Below are 25,210 nucleotides of genomic sequence, written 5' to 3' on the forward strand. Positions count from 1 at the left end.
GTTGATTCTTAAAGCTGAAATATAAGTTGTTCATCTATTTCAGTTGATCATAATGTGTGTTTATGAGTGTGATGTGAGAGAGGCAGAGTATTTTTTCTTTTTGATTATTTACTTTTACACATAATGGCTGGAAAAAAATTGATACAACTAATTGTGATTGCTTTTAATCATCAAAGTCATTTGGTTGTCTCAGCGACTATATGAATTGCTATTTATAAAATTGTTATTTACTTTCACACATAATGGCTGGTTGAGGGAATGTACATTTTCATATATGTTGAACCAAATGTCCTGACTTTTCTAGAGAACTTTATTATAATTCACAGCAACTAGCTGTAATTATGTTTGTCCATTTTACATTTCAGAGTCTGTTGATTACTCTTATAAAGTCATCACAACCAGTGACTTCCGGTCTCCATTTCCAGATAATAAGCCATGGCTAATTCAGGTATAAACACTTGTTAGAATATTCTGACATAGGATAACTGAGGTAACTAGCGTTTCATGGCATGATTTTCTCTCCTTATTATTTCTCATCATTATTTCCTTGTAATCACAAAGTTTAAGTTTAACAAATGGACTTTTAGTTTCATGTGCAATTTTGTACTTTTCTTCCTTCACTTTTGGGTTACACTCTTGGTATCCTTGGAACAGAGTCAATGCACTTGACCTCCAAAGGCGGGCGAGCATGATGAAATTGAAGAAGATGAGACGTGCGCCAGCATGCATTCTGAAGAAGGTGATCCTATTTCCTCAACCTGATGATTTTACAGTAGGCCTCTTAAGTAATTTCTGTAGCTGGCACTTAGAGGTCCATTTCTTTTTCAGTGAATTTTAGTTCAGCTTGTCTTCAAGGATTGGTATAGAAGCACATTTCAACTTAACATTACCGGGACAAATTTAAGTTTTGTCAACAGGTGCAGAGTTGCCTTTCCAAGTAGCTGCACAGATTTTTTTTTGGGGGGGGGGGGTAAAATGCTGTACTCTTCATAGATAGATCTTGAAGCTGGTAATGATTTCATTTACGTTTCTGTTTTTTCAGTTTGTGTGTTACTCATTGTTGTTATTATGTAACGCCCAATACAAATCTTCCATGAATTTCACCAGTTTAGTAACTGTTTTTTTGTTTGTTGTTGTGCATTTTTATTTTTGTTTTTGTTTTGCCCAAAAAATGCTACTTGGTTAGTTTTTGTTGGGCTTTACATGTAATCTTTTTACTTTTAATACTTTTAATGCTACCTGGCAGATAATTTAAATATATTGTTTAAACAGGGGCATTTTTTTAGATAGGAAGTGATTTAATCCTATCCAAAAAAATGCCCCTATTTTTTTTTTTTTTAAATGTCTCCATATCTACACCGGTTGTAAGCTCTCATCACATGGTGTAAGTGTACCCTCTGGGCCACATATTCAATATAAATAATAATATAAAAACTTCATAACTGCTTATACCAATCCTAAATTCCTAAAATGTACGGAATACTCTCGTTGCTAAAGCTTGGCATCTTCCTTTGATGTCCGGTGATTTATGTATGTTACCACGGCAAATGTTATTTCGTCGACAAAATCTGCCGTGCCACCTATTTCCATAGCTACATGGTTGTGGTTCATAACCAGTGTAGGTAATGATTTTTTTACAAAAAAAATTATTCTCATTCATTGCTTGTTAGCTACACCAGTTAACCAACTGGTGTAGATATGATCAATATCTACATCAGTTGTAAAACCGGTGTAGATATTTACCTTTAGCCAGTGTACATATCCTTTTCTGTACTAATGGAAGATCATTGCTTCTGATTCATCAGTTCCCTCAATCTTTTGGAATATTGCTTTTTAAGTTCCTCTTTCTCCTTCAATCTTTTGGAATATTGCTTTTTAAGTTCCTCTTTTTCCTGGGGCTTTATGCATTCCATAAGTGTTCATAGCTTTATCGTTTGAGGAATAAGAGTTTGAAGTTCAATTTTAATTGCCAGTCTACAAAACGTCCCTTCTTTCATGAATATATAGTTTCTATCCGTAATTGGACAGGTGGATGAGAGCTTGAGCATGACGACGATGGTTAGGGTAAGGAGGAGGGTGGCGTAAATAGAAATGGTGGCGATAAGGGTATTGTGAATCAAAGATCATTGCTTTTGATTCATTAGTCTCCTCAGTCTTTTTTAAATATAGTTCTCGAAGTTGCTCTTTTTTCTTTGGATTGTTGCATTCCATGAGTCTTTCTGGTTTTATCGTTTCAGGAATATATACAAGAGTTTTAAATACAATCTTGAAATTCATTTGGATTTTCCGATTGAATGAATGTCAGTTGAATTTTCCTTTTTGTATTATAATTTCAGTTTTAAAATGGATTTGAAGCTTCTCATTCTCCTTTGGCTATATTTTATTTAACTCCTTTTTGGCATTGCTAATCTTGAATATTAATAGATGTAACCTTTCAGACATCATAATTAATTCTGGTAGGCTTAAATTTTATAATTTATAATTTGATTTTTTTTTTAATTCACATTTATGTGTCGGCAAATTAACATTATGCATGCCGCTAGGTCTGTCTTCAGGATGAAACCTGATATTGTTCCTATATTATAGCTGTCAAATGCTGGTGAGAGGCTTATAATTGCTTCTGATGCCATCTGGGATGCTCTGCCCTAAAAAATGGATTCAAACCTCTCCTGGGGGAAAAAAACTTGGACTATTGAAACATTGGACATTAAAACCTTTCATTAATAGTATTTAAAATTCAATAACTTTAACTAAATATATTTATGTTTAAAAATGGTGAAATCACATTATCTATTATGTGTGTCTTAATTTATGACATGTTGCCAACAATTGTGTTTTGTCATCTGTCATGTCACTTACCATCTCGTATTCCATCATCCACCATGTGTGCGACAACTTATAACATATCATTGTTAACCTCGTGCCATGTCATTTGCTCCTTGTTATATCACATATTGATTATGTCTATATCAAAGTTGAGATTTAAACCCTTAACATTTTATTTTTTAAGCTTTATGCTCTCATTATTTAATATTTGAACTAAAAGGCACTAACAATTATTAGATGAAAAATAAAACCCGTTATTTAACTATACAAATATATTAAATAATATATTATAAAAATACACATATATATTAAATTTTATTTTCAATTATTAATATGTTAAAAATATTTATATTTTATTTAAATTATTCTTTATATTATATTTTTAATTAAATGTTATTTTATTAATGAAAATGAACTCAAAATAAAGAAAATATTAAATATTAAATAATTTTATTATGAATATGTTAGTTAATTTTTAAATTTAATTTTTATTTTTAAATAAAAATAATTAAATATATAATTAAGTCAGTGTTAAAAGTTGAATTTTTTTGTAATAGTTAATTAGGGATAGAATTCTTCACTAATTATTTTATTTTATAAAGTGATTGATAGTCTCTTATTATTTTCTTCACTAATTTTAAGTCAAGTTATGAAATTAATATCCTTCATTAATTTTTTTATTAATTTGATATTTTAGAAAAAAATAGATGATCACTTGCTAAATTTTTTCCGTAATTTACATTTTACTAGTAATGTTATAGATGAATTAATTTTTTAGTATTGAATGAAAAAAAAAATTGTTAACAGAGTTCAGGCATCCTGAGAACAGATTCTCATTTTCATTCCAATTCCAAGTTTTATAAAAAACATTTGAGGCCTTAATAATGATGATCCTTACAGCAGATTCGAGGTGACCAACTCAAAAATGCATATTCATTGACAATCATGAATGTTCCACACATTAGTATTAGTCTGTCCGTGAATGATCAAACATCATGTCATTAATATAATATACACGCATTTCAAGGATAAATTAAAAAAATTTAAAGACCGTTGACTTGTCTTCCCATGATTCACTCTGGTTCCTGCAAGACAAAGGCGTTTCCTTTAGTAATCTTCATCTCATACATTTGGATTATCACTCAGGTGTGAGCTGAATTACAGACAGGCCTGATCCTTAAGAGTCTGGCTTTTATAGGCTCGGCCTTTAAGGGCCTGAACCTTAAAACCTAATTTTTTATTTTGAACCTCATTTCTCAAGCTCAGCCCTTATGTGAAGGGCTCAGGGTCGGACTAGTAAGCTCTTTTTCAAAAAAATAAAAATAAAAAAAATATTATAAATTAATTAAAATATTTTGAAATTAAAAAAATAAAATTCTCATAATTTTTTAAAAATTAAAAAACACACATTTAGAAGTCTAGTAATAAAATTTAAATGTTGGTTAAAAAATAATTTATTTTTTATAAATACACAAACATAATAATTATAGAAAAATAAAAAATATTAGAAATTTTATACTACACACTGATATTTATTAAATTATATTAAATCAATTTTAGAATAAATTATAATTAATAATAATATAATGTGTGTAGGATCAGGTGGGCAGGACAACAGGTCATTGGCTTCAAATATATGTTCTACCAAAAAAATAATAATAATATAACAGGGCTTGAATGGCTACCCGAGCCCGAGCCCGAGCCCTTTTTTACAGCGCTTATCAGGGCCAAGCCCTCAAGCCCGATTACTTTAAAAAAAAATATTTTCAAAGCTCGAACCCTTATTTAAACAGGACCTCCAAGCCTGGCCCTCCAGGCCCGACCCTTATTCTCGGCTCTACTCAGATGCCATAGGCAGAGGAAAGAAGGTAACAAACAATTAAACAAGGGAGGCAACAAATCATAATAACTTAATAGTATTATATTCAAATCAATATTAATATTAAATTTACATAAGAGTTGTAAAAAAAAAAAGAATATGCCGTGAAAAAAATCATGTATAGAAGAAGCCATTCCAAAACAGAATCTTAATTATTCACAATCAAGAGCCATTATATATATATATATATATATATATAATTATTTTTCCTTAAAACAAGAATCAATGAGTCCAAAACAAGCAATATGTCAATCACCAATACATCAATTGTTCATTATCAAATCGTTTTGTTTAAAGCTTCAAAGAATATGCCATCAAAGCAATTATGTATTTATAAAAGAGAAAGTGCCATGTATATGAAAAATCTGACAGCACCTGCATAAAAAAATAAAAATAAAAGGGTTAAATAAAAAAATTAGCCCCTCAATTATAAATTTAAGAGTGTTTGAGCTCTAAATTTGTTTTTTTGGATAATATTTTTTTTACATTTCAAAATAGTGCAACATGTCAACAAGTGTTAATTGATCAAAAAATAACACAAAATAATATAAAAAATGTCAATGCTTGATAGACAAGCTCCCTTGTGCAAGGGTGGGAATAGGCTAGGTCTCTATTAGGGGTTAATGTTTTAGCCTACATTAGATTCAACCTAATTTATTTATTAAATAAGCTTAAGTCAAGTTCAAACATTTAATTAGACGCATTTAGTTAAATAGGCTAGATTTGGTTCTTTAAGGCCTAGCTTATGAGCCCAACAGACCGGCCTATTAACACACACACACATGTACACACATTATGTAATATGTCACACACATATCACCTTTACTATTTGATTTTTAATTAATCTATTTTTTATTTCTAGTTATGTTTTCAGTCAAATTGAACTTATATATTAATTTTAATGTTATTACTTTATTATTATCTCATATTATAATTGCTGAGTCCTTTTAATTATTATATATTGTAATTGATAAATTAAATTATATATTTATACTAATAGTTTTAAAGTATATTTGAGATGTTTAAAACTAAAATACAAACTTATTCAAAAGGCTTATTTTTAAAAAGTAAGTTTTTAAATAGGCTTTCAAGCTAAGCCATGCTTTAGGTAAATTCAGGCTTGAGCAATTAGAAAAACCTTATACAGGCTTTAGGCTAGGCTTAGGTCTCTAACTTACCATACAGATTCAATCCTATTTAGCTAAAGCCTAACTCAACCTAACTTATTTCTACCACCCTTTGTGTAGCTTTGCCAAAAATGCTCATTCTACCCCTAACGCCTATTCAATTTTAATTTTTCCCAAATAAAATTTGGATAGGCTCTTTACATCCCAACCTAGATTTGGATTATCCCAACCTAAGTTAAGATGTTAACCAAACACACACTAAGTCTAATATTGCTAATAAATACTCCCTCCATTTCTATATATATAAAAAATTATATCACACAATTTAAGAAAAAGTTGGTTAACTATAATAATTATATTTAAAAATAAAATAAGTGTTCTAAAATGCCATGTATTAATCAATATAAGCATTGTCGCACTCGAAAAATGCAATGCAGATGACGAGAGAGCAAAAGTTTTGGCCTTCCAAAGGAGACCGAACAAATAGGAGTCGCTACTAAAATTTTAAGAAAAATCTTGGGAAACTGTTTAAAAGAGGATAAGGATGGTCTGCAAAAATAAAAAATAGGTTCAAGAGTCGATTGAGTGTGAGAAAGGTCTTAGGCACCCCATAACACTCGTTCGTGAGAACGGTTACCTAAAGTTTGTTGTGATATATTAATATGGTTTTAAAATTATTTTAATGATCCCTTTTATATTCATGTATTTGATATAAAAATGATAAGAATTAAGTGAAAAATATTTATTTATTTACGAGGGAGGACTTGATTCAGAATTTGACTCTGAGGCCTACGTACCCTGTGATGGGGATCAAAGTCCATGTAGTTCGGGCTTATAAGTTTGTGGGTGAAAATATTTTTTAAAGAGAAATTAATTAGAAATAATTCACTATTTTTCAAATAAAACAAATTTTTGAAATTTTGAAATGTGTGTTTTAAATTGCAAAAAGTGATTTAATTTCAATTATTTTCTCTATTTTTAAATTTTTGGAATAAGAGAAAGGTAAAGGGTTTAAATTATTTTTTTATATTCTATGATTGAAAATTTAACTGCCATACCTGCAGAGCCTTATTGGCTCATACGGTAATATAATTATTTTATATATCTACGAAGATTTTAAAATCTCACACGATAAAAGAATTTAGCAACTTAATTTATTTCTTTATATTCTTATGTATATATTTTTAATAATTTTTTAAGCATGTATGTACATATATACTTTTTTTTAAAAAGACTCTTAATCATCATACCTGAAAAACCTTATTGACTTTTATGATAATATAATTTTTCTAAATATCTGTGGAGATTCAAAATTCTCACACAATAAATGATTAAATAATGTATATATTTTAAATATATTTTAAATGTGTAATTATACAATTTACATTTTTAAATATAGAAATCTTAATCACTATACCTGCAAAGTCTTATTGACTTTCATGATAAGATAATTATTCTAGAAGTCTATAGATATTCAAAAATCTCATATGACCAAAAGATTTAATACATTAATTTAATTAATTAATTTTATTAAAAAACATTTATAATTTTATTTACAAAAAATCATTTATTTACTAGATAAATTAATAATTGTAAAATTCTATGAGGATTTATTATCCCACACAATAATGCACTTAATTTAATTCTCTATGAAGATTCTTAAAATTTCTCATGAGACTTAAATATTTTATTAATTATAAAAAGAGAATTAATTTTAATGATGAGTCTTTGGAACCCATATTATTGTATACAAAATTGACCCTCATATCTGCAAAATCTTATTGATCTTCACGATACAGAATCATTTTAATTGTCTACGCAGATTCTTAAAATCTCACACAACAAATAAATTAAAGGCCAGAGAGATTAATATTATGATCAAACCATACCCAAAACAATCAACATGAAATTAACAAGTTTTCATGATTAATAAGCAAGCATAATGATAAATTTTCAAATACCAAGAAACTAATAATTCAATTAAACCATATTCTTTGATCACTAAGGGGTATAGGATCATATTTAGTCTCATATGTAGTTGGACAGGGATCCATGAAAACTTAGAATAAAAATGTGATTCAAACTCATAATCTTTAGCCGATACTTTAAAACTTGAGAATATGCTCTTATATTTCTAAATATATCATCAAACACCTAAATTTGGATAATTCTCATAATGCAAGTAGTAAGATCATGAAATCATAATTTTGAAGAACCAGATTGTTAATCTATCTTTAAGCATTTAAATGGATTTAAACATGCATTAATCACCAAGTTAGAACAAACACTCACTCAATACATGCCCATATTAAAAAAATTAAACCAAATTTCACCTATCCCTACTACAACATATATGCACACAACATTTATCACAGCTATAATTGCATTAGCAATTATTCAAGCAAAATATTTTAACCAAACCTGTATTAATGCAAGCTCGACATATTTTCTGAGAGTGAAGTTAAGACCCTACCCATGGACCAGATCATTTTGAATCATATGCCACACGCAATGCCATGCATCTTGTGAAAACACAGGAGCCATATTCTCAATAAAGGCTGCACAAGGAGGCAGATGAGGATTTATGTAGCATCCTAATTCCTCCTCCATTATTCTGTGAACTTCACGATCACCTTTCCTTTTTTTTCTCATAAGGTTTAAGTACTTCTCTGCATTGAAATGCTCAAGTCCCAAGTCTTTATCCTATGCAAATACGTAGTCATAGGGTCCCATAATATCTGGATGCAGAACTCTCCCACACTCTCGGTCTCTTCTTCATTTCTCTCCTTTGCATTTCTATGTTGCTTCCTCTCTCTCCTCTTTCCTTCACACTTCTTAGCAAGATCCAGAAGCAAACCCTTTCGTTCATCTTTGCCTCCAGGAGCTAACTTTTATCTCCTCCTCTCTCGAACATTTTTCTTTATGCTCTGTTTTTTTCTCCTCTTCGGTCTCTCTCTTTTTTTTCTCCTTCCCTCCTCCGTGCTGCGTCAGTTCTTCATCCAGACTTCTCTCTCAATCTCTCCCTCGCTCTTCTCAGTCCCCTACTCTCCTTCTCAGTGCTCTCTCCTTCCTCGGCTTTCCTCTTGTCCCCGAGCTCTGTTTTTTTCTTTTCTCTTTTTCGTCTGGTTCTCGTGCATTTTTTTGTTGAAACTCCTCCTCTTTGTTCAGGCTTCTTTTGTGCTTTATTGCTCTCTCCTTTCTCGATTTTCTGCTCTCATTCTCGTGCTCTCTTTTTTCTATTTTTTTACATTTTCCTTCCCTCCTCCTGAGCTCTATTTTTTCTTCTATTTTTTCGTTCGTTGCCTCTCCAGTTTTTCAGTCTCTCTTCTGTCTCCACCTCCCCTTTCCATCTCCCCTCTTCTCATTTTTGTTCTTGTTTGTTTTAAAGTAGAAACAGGGAGAGTTGCGTGTTAAGAGCTTATGTGCTGTGCGTGTGTTTCGTGTGTTCACTGTGCACGCTTGCTTCTTTTTTTTCTGGCGTTCTCTGCTCCTCCCTTTTCTTCTGTTCTGTGTTTGCTTCTTTTCTTTATGCCTTTCGTGTATGTGTGTACGTGTTCTACTCTGTGAAGCTTTCTTTCATGTATGTGTGTACATGTTCTGCTTTGTGCTTCCTTTTAACCACAATTTTTTAGTTGTTTATTTATTTGTTTTGAAAAATAATCCTTAAAGGATTGAATTTTTATTTTTTTATATTTATTATATTTTTAGTTGTTTTAATGAGCTAAAGAAATAAAATCCTAATCAGCAGATTATAATATTAAACCTTATTAATTAAAGTATTTTTTTATTTTGAAAATATAATCCTAAAAAGGATTAAATTTTATTTTTTTATTTTTATATATTTTTTGGTTATTTATTATTATTTTTATTAAAAAATGCCCAGATAAAATACAATGTTCACAAGCATACATTAATTATTTCTCGTTAATGTAAATTATGAGGGGTGATTTAAGAAATATGAAATAAATGTTTATTAGAATGAGTGATTTTGCTTATAAAAAATACAAATCAAAAGTAGTAGTTTCTCTAACAATAAAAAACATAGGGAGTATAACGGTAAGAGTTGTATACTTAATCTTGTATATACTTAATATACTTTAATTTTATCCAATCAAATCAAGGCATGTTATTTTTAATATATTAATAATAATAAGATTAATAACAAGAATTTGTCATAAAATAATTTATAAATGATACACACACGTCTTGATTTAATTAGAAAATAATTTATAAATGATACACACACGTCTTGATTTAATTAGAAAGTAGCATTTTAATCATGTATAAAACAAAGTACACATGTTTTTCCCTTGATAATTTAGATGTATAAATGTTTTCATATTGCTCATGCAACATTAATGATGCATGAGACCAAAATCTAGTTATTTTTAATGTACATTAAAAGTTATAGGTTACAAGGCGGAGGAATTTTTACCTACTCATGGTCTGAGGCTAGGTGATCCTATATCTCTGTACTTTTTTTTTTTTTTTTGTTATTTGCATTGAGAAGTTGGCTCATATAATGCAAGGTGAAATTATTGCTGGTAGTTGGAGGCCTATTAGACTTCAGAAAAATGGTCCTGTCTCTCACACCTATTTTTTGCTGATGATCTCATTATTTTTTCAGAAGCAGAAATTGATCATGTGGAGGTCATTACAAGCTGCCTACAGAAATTTTGTGAGACATCTGGTCAAAAAGTGAATCGAGCCAAGAGTGGGGTTTATTTCTCGGCTAATGAGGGCCGCTCGAAGGCTAATCATCTCTCAGATCTGTTGGGGTTTGCAAGTACATCGGACCTTGGTAAGTATCTTGGAGTGCCGTTGCATCACAAGCGAGTCACGAAGGACACATATAGTTATGTGGTAGATAAAGTAAAGAGCCGACTTAGTAGCTGGAAAGTGAATCTCTGGCTGGTCACAGCACTTTAGTTAATTCAGTACTCACGGCCACTCCTCAACAGCCTATGCAAACGGTTCTTCTTCCTGCTGCGATATGTGAAGACTTGGGGAAACATTCGAGATCGTTCCTCTGGGGTTCTACCCAGGAAAAAAGTAAATCTCATTTGGTTGCCCAGGATAAGGTGTGCAGTGACAAAGATAAAGTTAGTCTTGGAGTTAAAAAAACTAATGGCACAGAACCAGGCTTTTATTATGAAGAAAGGGTGGGAGCTGATTCAGAAGAAGGACTCTCTTTGGGTCAAGGTCATAAGATCTAAGTATAAATGTGGTAATGACTTGATTCCAACTGTAAAAAATGATCGCCCTAGCTTGAGATTCTGGGGTGACCTAAAATAGACTTGGGATCTTCTCAAAACTGGTTTACAAGAAGTTGATCTCCCTAATGGGCAAAAAACGGCTGGATGGAGTTTTGAGAAACATGGGAACTTTACTGTAAAGTCAGCCTATGGGTTATGTCGTGAGGATGAGGCACCTACCTCTACAATGTACTAGAAAATTTGGAAGCTGAAAACTCCGCCTAGGAGCAAGACGTTCCTGTGGCTTGCAGCTAGGGACCGTTTGCTCACAAATGAACTTAGAAGGCGTAGAGGGTTGTGTTCTGATGCTATTTGTCTTAGATGTGGAGAAGAGAATGAGGACACGACTCATGTCCTCCGTGATTGTATGTCTACGAAGGAGATTTGGTTGAGATGTGTGAGAACGGAATATCATGCACAGTTTTTTGAGATGGAGCTAGATGCATGGATTAAATGGAATCTGACCAGTAGTGTGGGCAGAGAAAACATTGAGTGGCCTGAATGCTTCTCTATCATATGCTGGCTTATATGGAGAAGGAGAAATGAGTTTATTTTCCAGAGCAAAGACACCGGAGGGGCAGATCTGGTTGCCCATGCAAAAGGGATCTTAAAATGTTTGAAGGAAGTAAAGGCGAAGTTTGGAACGACTAACAAGCATGGTATTATCGACAGGCCCGTGAACCGAATGGATAAATGATGGGGTGAAAATCTTCGTGGATGGAGCTTTTTCGGAAATGAATGGAAATACTGGTTGTGGGGAATTTTTCAGAACAGAGAAGGGAAATTCGATGGAGGGTTTGTGTTTCGGCTTCATGATGGAGATGCCCTCCCTGCTGAAATTTGGGCTTGCATTTGGGGTCTCAAGTGGCACTGGTTTGCGTGCTCACATGGTCCAGATTTTATCACAGTGATGGGCACGCAAACCCAGCCTGTCTCAAGTATGCTTGGGATAGAGGAATTTGCGAAGGGGTTCTTTTGTGTGATAGCAAGGAAGCTGTTAACCTGTTGCCAAGAGGAGAGATTGATTTGCATGAATATCGGGTTCTTATTATTTTGTTATATTATAATTTGTATTTTTTTAACTCAAAAAAATTAATGTAAAAATAAAAAAAATATAGTAATTTAATTACCAACCATCTAACCACATTCTTATAAACAAACAACAACAACAAAAGCTTTATCCTATTAAATAGAATCAACCACATAAATTTTACAATGCTATTATATTTTATCATCAATCAAGCTTTTAAAGATATTATTTTCATAACTATTTTCTTTAATCTTTATCTATAGTGCCATTTAGAGAACTCAAAATTATCTACTCTACTTTCTTTGTCAGTATCTCCAATATATATTCAAACAATTTTCAATAATTTTCTATCATTTTTTTGCGTAGATATTATGTCTACTTTTTTTTCACGAACCGATCAATAGATATATGAATTAATGTATGGACCTGAAACCGGGTGATGAGTTTCTCTCCTGATCCCATCCTACACTCACATAGTCGGGGTGGGACCAGGAGGGAGGAGATTCGGTGAGAAGCAGTGTCCAAAGCATTGTTATCTTCCCTGTAGAAAGCAAGTGCCTTGTACGTTCCCTGATCAGAGAGCTGCCTACATCTCTACAGAGAAGCGAATCAAAAGGGGGGGGGGGAGAGGCTCACGAACTGAGGATCAATGATGAAGAAAAGCATTGTGATCATACTCTTGATGATCATGATTCTCACAGCAGATTCATCAGAGACCAACATGAATATGACCACCAGTGGATGGCTTGCCCATTTTGATGCTGATGATAATATGGCTGAGCCTGAGCTCATGAGTCCTAATCATCACTTTGCCAGAATGCTTGATGAAGTCAATTTCGTCACTGAAGGTTATGCCCTAAGTGGTAAACAGGTCGTTTCGTGTCCTAAACGTCCAAACGGACTGTATACTTGTTGCCTTTCCCTCCCACAGCATCCTCCTCCAAGCAACCCATGCTGCGGTAACCCTACAAATAGAAGTCTCGAATGCCATACGAGTTCCTAATGTCTCAGGTTTCTCGTTTGCTTTCTGTGTGTTTTGTTCAAGAAAAGGTGCTTTTCATTGCTGCCTCCATCGTTTTAATTCTAGTATGATGTTGTCAAACGCGGCTATACGCGACGATATATATGTACTAATAATGTGTTTAATTTATAAGTTTGATTAGCTAGCTTGTTGGAATGATTATTTATGAGGTATGGCAATGCTTGGACGGCACTAAAATTGATTTTTTTTTTCCCTCAAGAAAAATAGTTGCAGCGCGATCAAGATTCGAAGGATACAAATATTTCCAACGATTTGATCTGATATCCTTATTTTTGTACCATTTTTTGGGGTTATTTGCATTTTGCAAACGCCAGGAACTTTTGTGTTCTAGGAAAAATAACATCTGGCTTTATGGGTGTTTTTGTACTAAAAAATGGTATTTAAATTTTTAAATTTATAATATTTTTCAGTTAAAGTAAAACAATTTAATTTTTTAGTGCAGTACTACTTACGATCTGTCATGATTTATTCTTATAACTAGATTTATTTTCCGTGCGATGCACGGGTTATTTTAATATTAAAAGATAAAAATAAAATATATAAATTTAAAAATAATTTATTTTGTGCGCTCAAAATATTATATTTAATGTAAATAAGTTGCATTTTCTTTGTTGTACAATATTTTTGTCCATTATGTCTCTCTTTCATGGAGAATCCATATCTTACCAGACATATAAGCATTAGTTTTTTTTTTTAAATTCAAACAGTGACAGTACAGAGATAGGAACATCATTCTTTCTTATTTAGCAATTCTATTGTAATATGGTGCTACAACCTTCTTTAAGGAATCCAACAAATGTTGTTGAGAAAAGGGAAGTGGACATAAATAAAGAAAAGTGCCTAACCAAATTTTTTGAAAAAAATATTTATGACATAATAAAGATGCCAGTGATGCCTATTCTGCATTTGCTAGATTAAAGATAGCATAATTGCTTACAGCAAAAATGATATGACAAACAACCCAAGCCAAGTCACTTTCTTTTCAGAATAAACCGAATAAGGCATGGTTTTTTTTTTTTTTTCCAAAAGAAATTAATGCCTTCATTCTATATAGAATAACATATTTCAGAGTTCTAATTACTCTGAATTTCCTTCATCATTTACAAAAGCAAGATTAAAGAAAAAAACAAACAAACACATAAACTTACCAAATGACTGAAAAAGAACAAACCTAAATTGTAAATAGATCAAGGATTTCAGGTATTAATGTTAAAATGATGACAACAACTGATAATCTGAAAAAAAAAAAAAATCCTTCAATCCAGCTTGAACTAAACAATTATAAGAAATTATCAGAACTTCATTCCAATCTAACAAAGAGAATAATAACAATATAACATGTAACCATGGATTTTCCTTCCTTTATTTTCAATAAAATAACCATGTATTTCCCCCTACCGGATTCAATGCAAGGCAGTTATAAAACCCTCTAACAGTTCAATGTACTGAGGTTTTGTTCCTTTTATATGATACCCAAGCAGGTGCTTCATTAGCCAAAGCAACCCATATGATTGGCCACTATGGCCTCGTGTGTGAAATCATTTCCACATAATCTTTGGTTTTAATTTGTCAAAATTAATGGCAGTAATCACATTCACCACTATTTAAAACAAAAACAAAGAACTAATCAATTCATCTAAAAGTATATATTGATTTAATCAAGAGACGACCACAAGCAGTCTCTCGGGATGTTCCAAGTCTGATAGTTCCAGTAGCTTCACGAAGACTACTAATAGAAACCCCAACTAAAGCTGCAATTCCATATTCATGCAAATTGAGGATTCGATAGAGGCCCCCTACTTTTGATATTTTTTCCGAACTACAAAAGCATATTTGGGATAAGTTACTAAACTCATATGAATGATATACTATAGCAAACTCTACCTTTTCTGCACAAGAATGAAGTTTCACGGGCACCATTTTTTCCTCACTTTCAGTTTGCACTCATAGCTTTGGTGGGTCTAAAATTGACGCGTGATGGCTTCATTTTACACCATTGTTCTAAAAAGAAAAGCATGTGAACTCAGACACCAAAAGCCAAAGTACCCATTTTAATATCTTCTTATCTAATTATTTTTTCCCTATTCATTCTTTCACCTTGGTTTATATAAAGAAGAAATGAGACCAGATATCATTTTATTTTATTGAATAAGTTTAAAGAGTGGAAGCTTCTTGAAAATGAATTCCATGAATTACCGGGACCTACTTGATTTAGATGAAAGTAAAAAGAAGACTAAATGAAACATACGCAACTAAAGCTACTCAATTGCACTTTCTTGAAATAAAAAACCAAAAAGGTGTCTCTATGCTGCTGCACTTAGTGGCTTGCGTACCTATTTATCACATTAATTAGAAGAAGGTAAAGTCCTGCCAAACTCTCTTTCCCCTTGAGCTTAACTTCCTTGAAAATTGAAACATAAGCAAAACATCAAGAATGAGCCATCAATGTGATCATCTGAACATGATTAACATGAATAATCTTTAATAAATAATCCATCAATGTATCCTGCTCAAATTTGGGGTAAAAGGCACACTTGAAGGTGGGGGCACTCACTACGACAAAATAATATTTAATGACAGGATGAAATGAACATCACATTGAACAAATGAATTCATCCCTTAAAATTCCAGTTTAAAAGATTTCATACCCTTAATAAAAAAAAATATAGCATGTACCAATTTCACCACCAATCTTACTAACCTATTTCAACTTGCTTCGATCCATTGAAGTAAAATGTTTATAAGAATAAAAAACTGGCATAAGCCCGCTCATGTTGATATGCAGAGCTTCTCAAGTTTTGATGTTGCTGGAGCTCTATCTCATCAGTAATCACATTATCTGAACCTCCATACCCCCTGCCCCAAACACTTCCAGAGACTATATCCTATCAATCGCCATCTACGGAAAAAAAAAAAAAGAAAAGAAAAAATAGGAGTGCTGAATGGGAAATGCTTTATTAAAAGAAAGAACTTGTAAATAGAGATGATTAAGAAGATGTAAACAATAATAGATGAAGAACAATCCTTTAGTAACTTTTAAAATAAGGAAGTTACTCTTACCTGCACCCATCACCCTTTTTTTAAACATTTGCAAGGATTTAAAAGAAAAAAAGGGCAAAATCAGCATCTATAACTGTTATTTAGCTTGCAAATGCAATTTTTATGTCATGGTTATATGGCATAAAGCGAAAAAAAAAAAAAAAAGCTGTACATACATGTCATGCACACAATGCAACGTTAGCAGCGAGACTTGGCGGTGCAAAGGAAGTATTCAGACTTCAAACCCAAGATCCCTCATCTTCATCTCCCCTTTCGCCACCCACTACTTCAGCAGCATTATCCCCTCTCCTGTCTGTCTTCTAAAATCGTCCTTACCTTCAAAAGATGCCAGCATCGGGAATAAATCAAGGGGAAAAAAGAATGAGTAATCTGTTTGAGATTGGGGAAAAGATGAAAAAGAAAATAAAGAATTAGAAAGAATTTCAAGAGATGAAGGAAGAAGAATGAAAAGATGCGTTGATGATGGAAAGAAGAAGAAGGCGGTGGAGCACAGAACCGAAGCCCGGAGCACCGAGGGAGGAAAAATAAAATAAAATCATAAGGGTAAGATTGAAAATACACTGTTCAAACAACTGTAGTTCTACAGTAACACCCGGTGGATTTTACAATATAATAAAGAGATTAATATTTTTAATTAATTCTTAAATTTAAAATTTAATGGATATAAATTAATTAAACAATTTTAAAAATTTCATGAAATACCTAAATTTTCTCTCCTAAGAGGCTTAGGCACTGCCCTCCGTCCGTCATCAAGTGTTGTTATAGCAAAATTCTTTGGTCCCGTTTTAGCTATTGTTCTGCATTATTTTCAATGCATAATTAATTTATTTCCAACTTTATCTTGAATAAGTAGTTAATGTGTGGTTTTAGCATCAACTGATATTTAAATGATTTGATTTAATAAAGATAATTTAGTGAAATTACGTCACTGGTTAGATTATTTGTTGTGTTTTTAATTTTGAATTAAGTCTTTATAATTTTTTTATTTTAATCAAACTTTTATAATTTAATTAACGAAACATAATAGTCTATGAAAATTAAAATTATTTTTAAGAAAAGAAAATTACAGTGACAGCAATTAATTAAAATTTAATTACCTTTCTTTTCTCCGTGCCGACAGTTTCTTTCTCAAACTGTCGGTCACAATTGACTGAAAATGACATATTTGACGACAAAGTTACTAAATGGTAATAATAATCAATCAAATCATAGAATTTAAATTATTGAAAACTTGAAAAACATGCCCACCAAAACTTTTCAAAAGTTGCTCACATGGTTAATACAGCAAGAAGAGGACCACACGAGTTGAAATTGGAATGGTTCCTTTTTAACCAAAAGCTGGTACACAAAATGGGAGGGAGCAAGGGCAAAGGTTATTACAATAGTAGGGATGAAACCCTTGCTTTTTCCACCATGCCACAGCTTTCATCTGTGAGGAGAAATCGTTTAAGAAAACTATAACTTTTATTTTTAAACTGTTATTTATGATGGATAAAACAAATAAAAAAATTACAGTTCAATCTCATAGAAGAGATTTTACTATCAAAAAATTTCATGATATTCACAAAATAATTTTTAATTTTAAATTTTACTTATGTATGACTTAGTAAAAAAAATTTATAATTAAATAGCGGGCATTTATAACTTAAAAAAATAACAACTTATAATAATAAATTATAAATTTTTATTATCTAATTGTAAATACATTTTATTAAATTATAAATACACATGATTTGATATTTAAAAATATTTTATAAATTTTATAAGATTTTTTAATATTAAAAATCTTTTTTAGGGACCTAGCTGTAACTTTTTCTAAAAAAAATATACAGCTCACACTCATAGCTGAGGGAGGGGAGTGGCTGGCTATTTTTTTTTTTTTTTTCCTGGTAGGTTGTTCTCTAGAAGCAGAACTGTGGAGCATTTTTTTTAAATATAAAACTATAAAATAATCATACGAAAAAATTAAAGTCTAGTCAATATAAAAAGTTACGAGGCTTTTACGGTGGGAGGCGGGATGACTGTGGAGCGTTTATTATGGCTTCATAATCACGAAAAAACTGAATATAGAGAAGCTTGTAGTCGAGAGTGATTCGTTCACGTGTTAGCACACCTGTGGTACTTTAGATTCAAGTCAAACTGATCTTGACATGATGGGTTTCATTTTTTTTTTTTTGCTGGTGACAGTGAAGTTTTGGTGAAGCATGTGCTCAGAGTAGACAATATTTGTGTCGATTGGCTTGCTAAGAAAAGTATGAGCGAAATTAACAACTGCATTATGATGGTGACATCTTAGGAGATTGTTTCTTTGGGGTATTGAGATTTTTTTTTTCTTTTAGGATTTCAACCCCTCATCTTGTGTATCAATGTATGTATTTTGTTTGGGCTTGGCTTCTTCTCTCTCTTTTTTTTTCCTTAAAAAAAAAGCAAGTTGTTACTAAATAATTTCTAAAACGCAAGACACATAGGATAATAAATTTTAGAAAAAAAATATAATTTTGAATTCCTATATTTTACTCACATTCTGTTATTGATCCTTACACTTTTTTTTTAATACTTTAGGTCCATACACTTTATTCATAGAGGGATTTAAAATAATAAAAAAAACTGTTAGGATTTAAACTACTAAAAAAAGTATATTGATCAATAACAAAACGCAAGCAAAGTAAAGGGATCTAAAATTATATTTTTTTTAAATTTTAAAACAAAATATATTATTTAACTTTTTAACTTGCACAACTAACAAATTTTAAACTAGAACGCGTTTAAATTTTAATATATTTGAAGATCACACATCTTGAAATAATAAATTATTATTATTATCATTATATATATATATGGGGTAACAAATTCTATAATAATTTGCATGAAAATAAAAATAAATTTTTGCTTTTATTTTTAATATACATGGAATAACATATTCTAAAATAATTTTGTGGGAATAAAAAAGTTTGTTGTTTATATTTTTTTTTTTAATTTTATCTCTAATGTAACCCTTCCCTGTAGAAGACACACACCCGGTAGCGGCCAACGTTGAATTGAGTGAGGGCAAATGCACCCCCTCAACTTGGCTAAAATTATAAATACATGGTGCGAGATTTAATGTTTTACATAATTACATCATATATCTTTGTATTTTATACTTCTATCCATAATTAATTACTTGAGATCACTCAAGTCTTGGCCAAAATCTAAATATATTAATTATAGATTTCCCAAATCAGTTTAGCTTGAGCATAATAAATTGCAATCCAAAATTTAAACTTTTACTCTACACGAGATAACCTTTATAAAAAATATAATTATTTACCTTTTATTTACAAATTCAAATTCAAATTCAAATTTTTCACAATGGTTATTTTAATTATTTTCTTTTTCCTTGCTCAACAATATTATTTTATAGCATGAAATCCCAAAATATTAAAATTTTTGTCATTATTTTTTACTTCTATTTTTGTAATGTATATAATTATTTTTTAATTATAAAATTTTTTTATACTATTAATTTTTTATTTTAAATTAAAAAATAAAGGGACAAAAATACCCACAAAAGTAGTCAGCCAAGGTTACTCAATATCCTAAAGTGAGAAAAAAGATAAAAATACTTATTAGATTATATGAATGGGTGTAAAAATAACCAAATCGTTAATTTTAACCTAATGCTGTTAACTTTGATCGCTAAATATTAACTATGCATATCATGTATCAATATTTGCTAACATAGACTAATAAAGAGACAAAAACATTCACGAAGTCATCGGCTAGGAGCAAAACTATCCATAACATTATTAGAATTGGTATAAAAGTGACAAATCCATCAAATTCCTTAAATGTTGACCATTTAGTTGACACCTGAGTAGAAGTTGATTATTTTTTCGCTGATATTGATAAAAATATTCTCAAATAAATTTTTACGTATGTTAATTGATCATTGTATGAGTACCCATAATGTTACTTTAGTAGGTATAATAGTGACCAATCTATCAAAATCTATACCACATGGTTTCTTTTCTTCGCCACGTATCTTGTTCCCTTCCTCCCTTCCTCCTTACTCATTTTTCTTGTCTGCAAAATATGAGATTCAACATAGTAAGACAGGTTGTACACGATTGAAGATTGAGACTGAGCACACCTTTTATGCCGCCCTACTTTAAGAACATCATCACAACCTTAAGCAATTTCATTTATGATAGGTTCAAAATTTTTAAATGGTTTTCCCTACTGCTGTAAAGAAACAAGCGATTTAATTTAATATTTAGTCAAAATGACATTTTCTCTCATGATATTCATACAATAACTGATTAACCTCTAGAAAATTTCATCTGGAAATATTTTTTGTCCATGTTAGTGAAAATGATCAACTTCTATTTCAGTGTCAGCTAAACGGTCAAAATTTAAAGGATTTGATAGATCGATCACTTTTGCACCAACTCTGGTAATGTTATGGCTATTTTTGCTCATGACCGATGACTTTATAGGTATCTTTACCCCTTTATTAGTCCATTTTAACAAAGATTGAAACATGGCATTCACTGTTAGTATTTAATAGTCAAAGTTAATAGTGTTAGATCAAAGTTAATGATTTGGTCACTTTTACACCAACTCATGTAACGTTATGGATATTTTTGTCATATTCCTTACTTTAGGATATTGGGTGCCCCTAGATGACCACTTTGTATGTATTTTTGCCCTTTTACCCTAAATTAAACCACACCGCTTAAGCTAGGGTGTGCTATCTCTACCATTGCACCCACATATGCACACAATCATGTCAATGTGATGTTTAAACTCAAAACCTCTTTCAAGAGAAAAAGGTACCATTGCTACTATGTTAACTAACCATCAACAATTGTTATTTATATTCTACATATGCATTTGGTAGAAAATTCTTAAATAAACCAAGTTGTTCATACAGAATGGAAAAATCAAATTCTAGAACAAAACATTATATTTTAATTTGGATTTCTAATTTGTATTGGTATAGCGATTTTTAAACTAAAATAAATTGTTATCTACATTTAATTATAATTGGGATAATAAATTCTAAAAATAAGACAATTTTAAAAAAAAACAAAAGGAAAAATATCTTTGCGGGTCTTTATAGTTTACTCTAATTTTGAATCAGGTCCCTATAGTTTTAATTATTTTAATTGGGCCCTTATATTTTCAACCGTTAAGCCTGTTATTTCTTTTCCATTTAACACTACTAAACCCTTAACAGATCTGTTAAGCCTGTTAGTGTTAATTGATTACCGGCTAGGTAGATTAGTTTTTTTGACATGTTAGACTGACATGGTGGCCTGGAGGAAGAAAATGAATGATCAAATAGGTTCTTCACACTTGAACTCGCATAGGTCATGCTAGTCTTTGTGAATGACCAAGGCCCTGTGGCGATTAGTGAATAAGAGAAAGAAGCCATTGCCTAGTGTGGTCACAGAGGTAAGCTTTTTCGGTTCTACTTGATTGTTGTTATGATTCGTCTTCAGTTTGCTTAGTTAAAAAGGTAAGCCTTTGTCTTTAGTCATGCTTTTTTGGTTCTGCTCTATTTCTTATTGGTACCATCATCTTTCTACTAGGGAAAAGATCTTGTTCCTTTGACACTTTCATAATGAGTGGAAAGAACAAGATCTTTTATAATCGTGGCCTTTTCCTCCATTACAAATGGTTTTCATTATGTTTATTGTGCTCTATTCCATGTTTGGTGTGCCATTAGTGGGCTTGATTATTCCTTAGGCATGTGATGCTATCAGTAAAAGAGAACAAAATATTTAGTGGACTTTGGTAACTCATTCATTCTCTTTATTGACTTTAATCACCTCTACATGTGACTCATATATAATATTTGACCATAGAGAAATCAACAAAGAGATAGATGTAGTTTGACATCAATATAGATCAGAGCTCGCTTCAATGTCTCAAAGAGATATATAGTAAAGCATATCAATGTATTGAATAATTAAATGCCAAAAAGTACATGGTTTTCCCTTGAAAATTCAACTACATTTGTTTAGCCTGTAGATTAGCCATCTCATAAATCAGAAAAAGCACGACAATGAAAAGACACGAAGAAGTGGAGCAAACACCTACACGATGAAGAACACCTATCAAAATGAAGATGAAGTGAATCAAAGATGAATCATGTTGACCACCATAGGTGAAAGCGAATCAAAGAAGAAGTGAATCAAAGAAGAAGAACAACACCTACTAAAACAATCAAGTACAACCCAAAAAGGTTACCTCTTTGACCACACCAACCGATGGCTTCTTTCTCTTGTTCATTGTGGCATCCTTGACATTTACAGAGCATCACTGTGATCTATGCGAGTTTGAGTACCAAAAACCCATTTGATCGTTCGTCTTCCTTCAGTCCACTGTGTTACTCCAACTTGTTAAAAAATTAATCCACCTAGCTGGTAATCAGTTTACACTAACGGGCTTAACAATCTATTAAGGATTTAATGGTGTTAAATGACAAAGGACTTACAGGCTTAATGGTTAAAAATATAAGGGCCCGATTAAAACAATTGAGACGAGACCTAATTCAAATTTAGGGTAAACTATGAGGGCCCACAAGGGTATTTTTCCCAAAAAAAAAAAAGAAAAAGAAATGGGATTGAATGTTTTAAACTAATTTTTCATATTATTTCCTTCTACATCTTTTCTCTATTAAATTTCACATTTCCCCAGTTGTCTAATTTTTTAAAAATTGAATTCATTAAAACTTTTCCTCAATTCCTTTTTATTCCCCTTAAACCAAATAGACAATTAATGGAAGAAACTTATATAATTAGTTTTACTGACTTTTTTTATTCAGGAAAAAAGTTTAGATGAGTTGGGTCCTAAGACTCACCAAGGACATAGCATACCTCTAGGCTCAAAGAGAGCTTACATTATAGATTAATCTTCATTTTTTTGTGTCATCAGTACCTACAGATTAGTCTTATATACCAAAGGTGTTTGTTTCCAATTAAATCAAAATATGTTGATTTTATTTTTATTGCTTACATGTATACTCTTATTGAATGCAATCATGTTCAAGACATGATCGGTTAATACATATGGGCATCTCTCACAATGGGGATTCGAACCTTAGTTCTTCATATTGTAAGAGATTAACCTCTTTCGCTTGACCCAATCTCTGTTGATATTATATGTTGATCTTTTATAAATTATTTATTCTATAATAATTTTTTGTTATTAATATTTTTTGGACCAACCTCTTGTTATTAATATTATTAACTCATACCAATGGAGGTTGGGTCTAGTAGAAAGGATCAATCTCTCAAAACATAATGGGCTAAGGTTCAAATTTATGTTAAAAAAAGTATCTACATTTAGTGCTTGACTTCACTTTGAAAAGGATTTCCTTTAGTGGGTGGATCGATACCTATGAGCTATACAAAAATATATTATTAACACATTAAAATTCATTTATCCTAATTTGATTGAATAAAAATATATAAAATTAAGTATTTAAATATTTTTGGAAATTATTATTCTCGTGCATCACACCCCGAATGCAAAAGCTAGTTACTTATGGTTATAATTTGCAATTTTTTGTTTTATGAAGTAAACTATCCTATCTTCATATTTCATATCCAAACCTATCCTATCCTTATAACGGCAACTGGCGGGTTCCTTTCGTTACAATTTTGTAGTATTTCTACTTTTCCAGTCAAGTGATCCTTTTTGCGCACGGGTTCACAAAGTGTGGGTGTGTTTTTTTGGGAGGGCGGGACCAATCAAGTAATTACCAACTTTTCATTTTTCATTTTTGTTTTTTTACCAACAATCGATCGAACAGAATAAGTTTTAATGATCATCAGGATGGTAAAATATGGACTATTTAAATTTAAAAGTTATTAAAATAAAAATTATAAAAATTTTAATAAATTTATTTTATTATTAATTTAGACAATATAAATTTAATCTGAATGGTTCATTTAAATATTATATAAGCTTTAAAATTTTTATAAATTACTTATTCAAATATATTTTAAACAATCTAGATTTAATATTAATTTTTTTAAAGTTGTTGTTTTGCTAAATATAAAATAAAAAATAAAGATAATTTTCAAACTGATACTTTTAAAAAAATTGTTTGTTTAAAAAATTGTGACTTAAAAATTTAAATATAAACTAACAAACATTTGGATAGTTAATTTATAAAATTTTTAAAATTATTAATATTAAATTGGATCATATATATTAAATCAGTATTGTCCATATTAATAATAATACATATTTATTAAAATTTTTATAATTTAGATTGTCCAAAATATATTTGGATTGCCAATTTATAAAAATTTTAAAATTTTTAATATTAAATTAGACTATATAAATTAAATCTATATTGTTCAAATTGGCAGTAAAAATAGATTTATTAAAATTTTTATAATATTAAAAAAGAAATTTTTTTATAATATTTATTTTAAATAAAAATAAAATAAAAATAAAAAATAATCTTTTAAATGTGCCGTCCAGATTTGCCCAAATCTCATGATCCCGACATCACTGAAAATGGTTCCTCAACGAAACAAGATATATATCTTTTCTTTTATATGATGTCTCTTATATGGTAAAATTGAGATAATGTAGTTAGATCGAACTCAAGCACAAGCAAGCACAAACACACATTTTACTGTGAGCAAGAGAGAAAAGCTAGACTGCAAAGAATGATGAGGATATCGTTTAGCTTGGTCTTTCTCCTTCTCATCATCATTGGAGCGGTAGTACTTCTCCAACCCCGGAATTGCATTTCAGTTTCAGTACTTTCACCGGCCGACCACAATACCTCTCCTGCTAACAACACCGTCACGGTATTCTCCGCCGCCGCCTCTGCAACTGCCTGCGAATCCAACCACCGCTGCCTCATCGTCGCGGACATGGCCGATCCGGACTCATTCAACTCGGATCCCCAATTTGAGAGCTCATTGGCCTCAAATTCACTGGCAATTACCCCCTCTACCCTTAAACCTAATCAACCTGCTG

The 25,210-nt window shown here is 31.1% G+C and overlaps 1 long non-coding RNA gene across 3 annotated transcripts; it reads right to left on the reverse strand.

Annotated features, from left to right (window-relative positions):
- Positions 1 to 13,920: 13,920 nt before the first annotated feature.
- LOC129295248 (uncharacterized) lies at positions 13,921 to 16,713 on the reverse strand. Of its 3 annotated transcripts, none has more exons than XR_008589548.1 (4): positions 16,375 to 16,713; positions 15,861 to 16,058; positions 15,493 to 15,560; positions 13,921 to 15,160 (listed from the first exon to the last, which is right to left on the reverse strand). It is a non-coding gene; the product is annotated as an uncharacterized LOC129295248 (long non-coding RNA). The 3 variants fall into 3 exon arrangements; XR_008589546.1 differs by having other exon boundaries at positions 13,921 to 14,978; positions 15,044 to 15,160; positions 15,493 to 16,058; XR_008589544.1 differs by having other exon boundaries at positions 15,493 to 16,058.
- Between the last annotated feature and the right edge of the window lie 8,497 nt (positions 16,714 to 25,210).

The sequence above is a fragment of the Prosopis cineraria genome, unplaced genomic scaffold, assembly GCF_029017545.1.
Source record: "Prosopis cineraria cultivar Desert tree isolate PC_DT_omini unplaced genomic scaffold, ASM2901754v1 PC1, whole genome shotgun sequence".
Taxonomy (NCBI): domain Eukaryota; kingdom Viridiplantae; phylum Streptophyta; class Magnoliopsida; order Fabales; family Fabaceae; genus Prosopis; species Prosopis cineraria.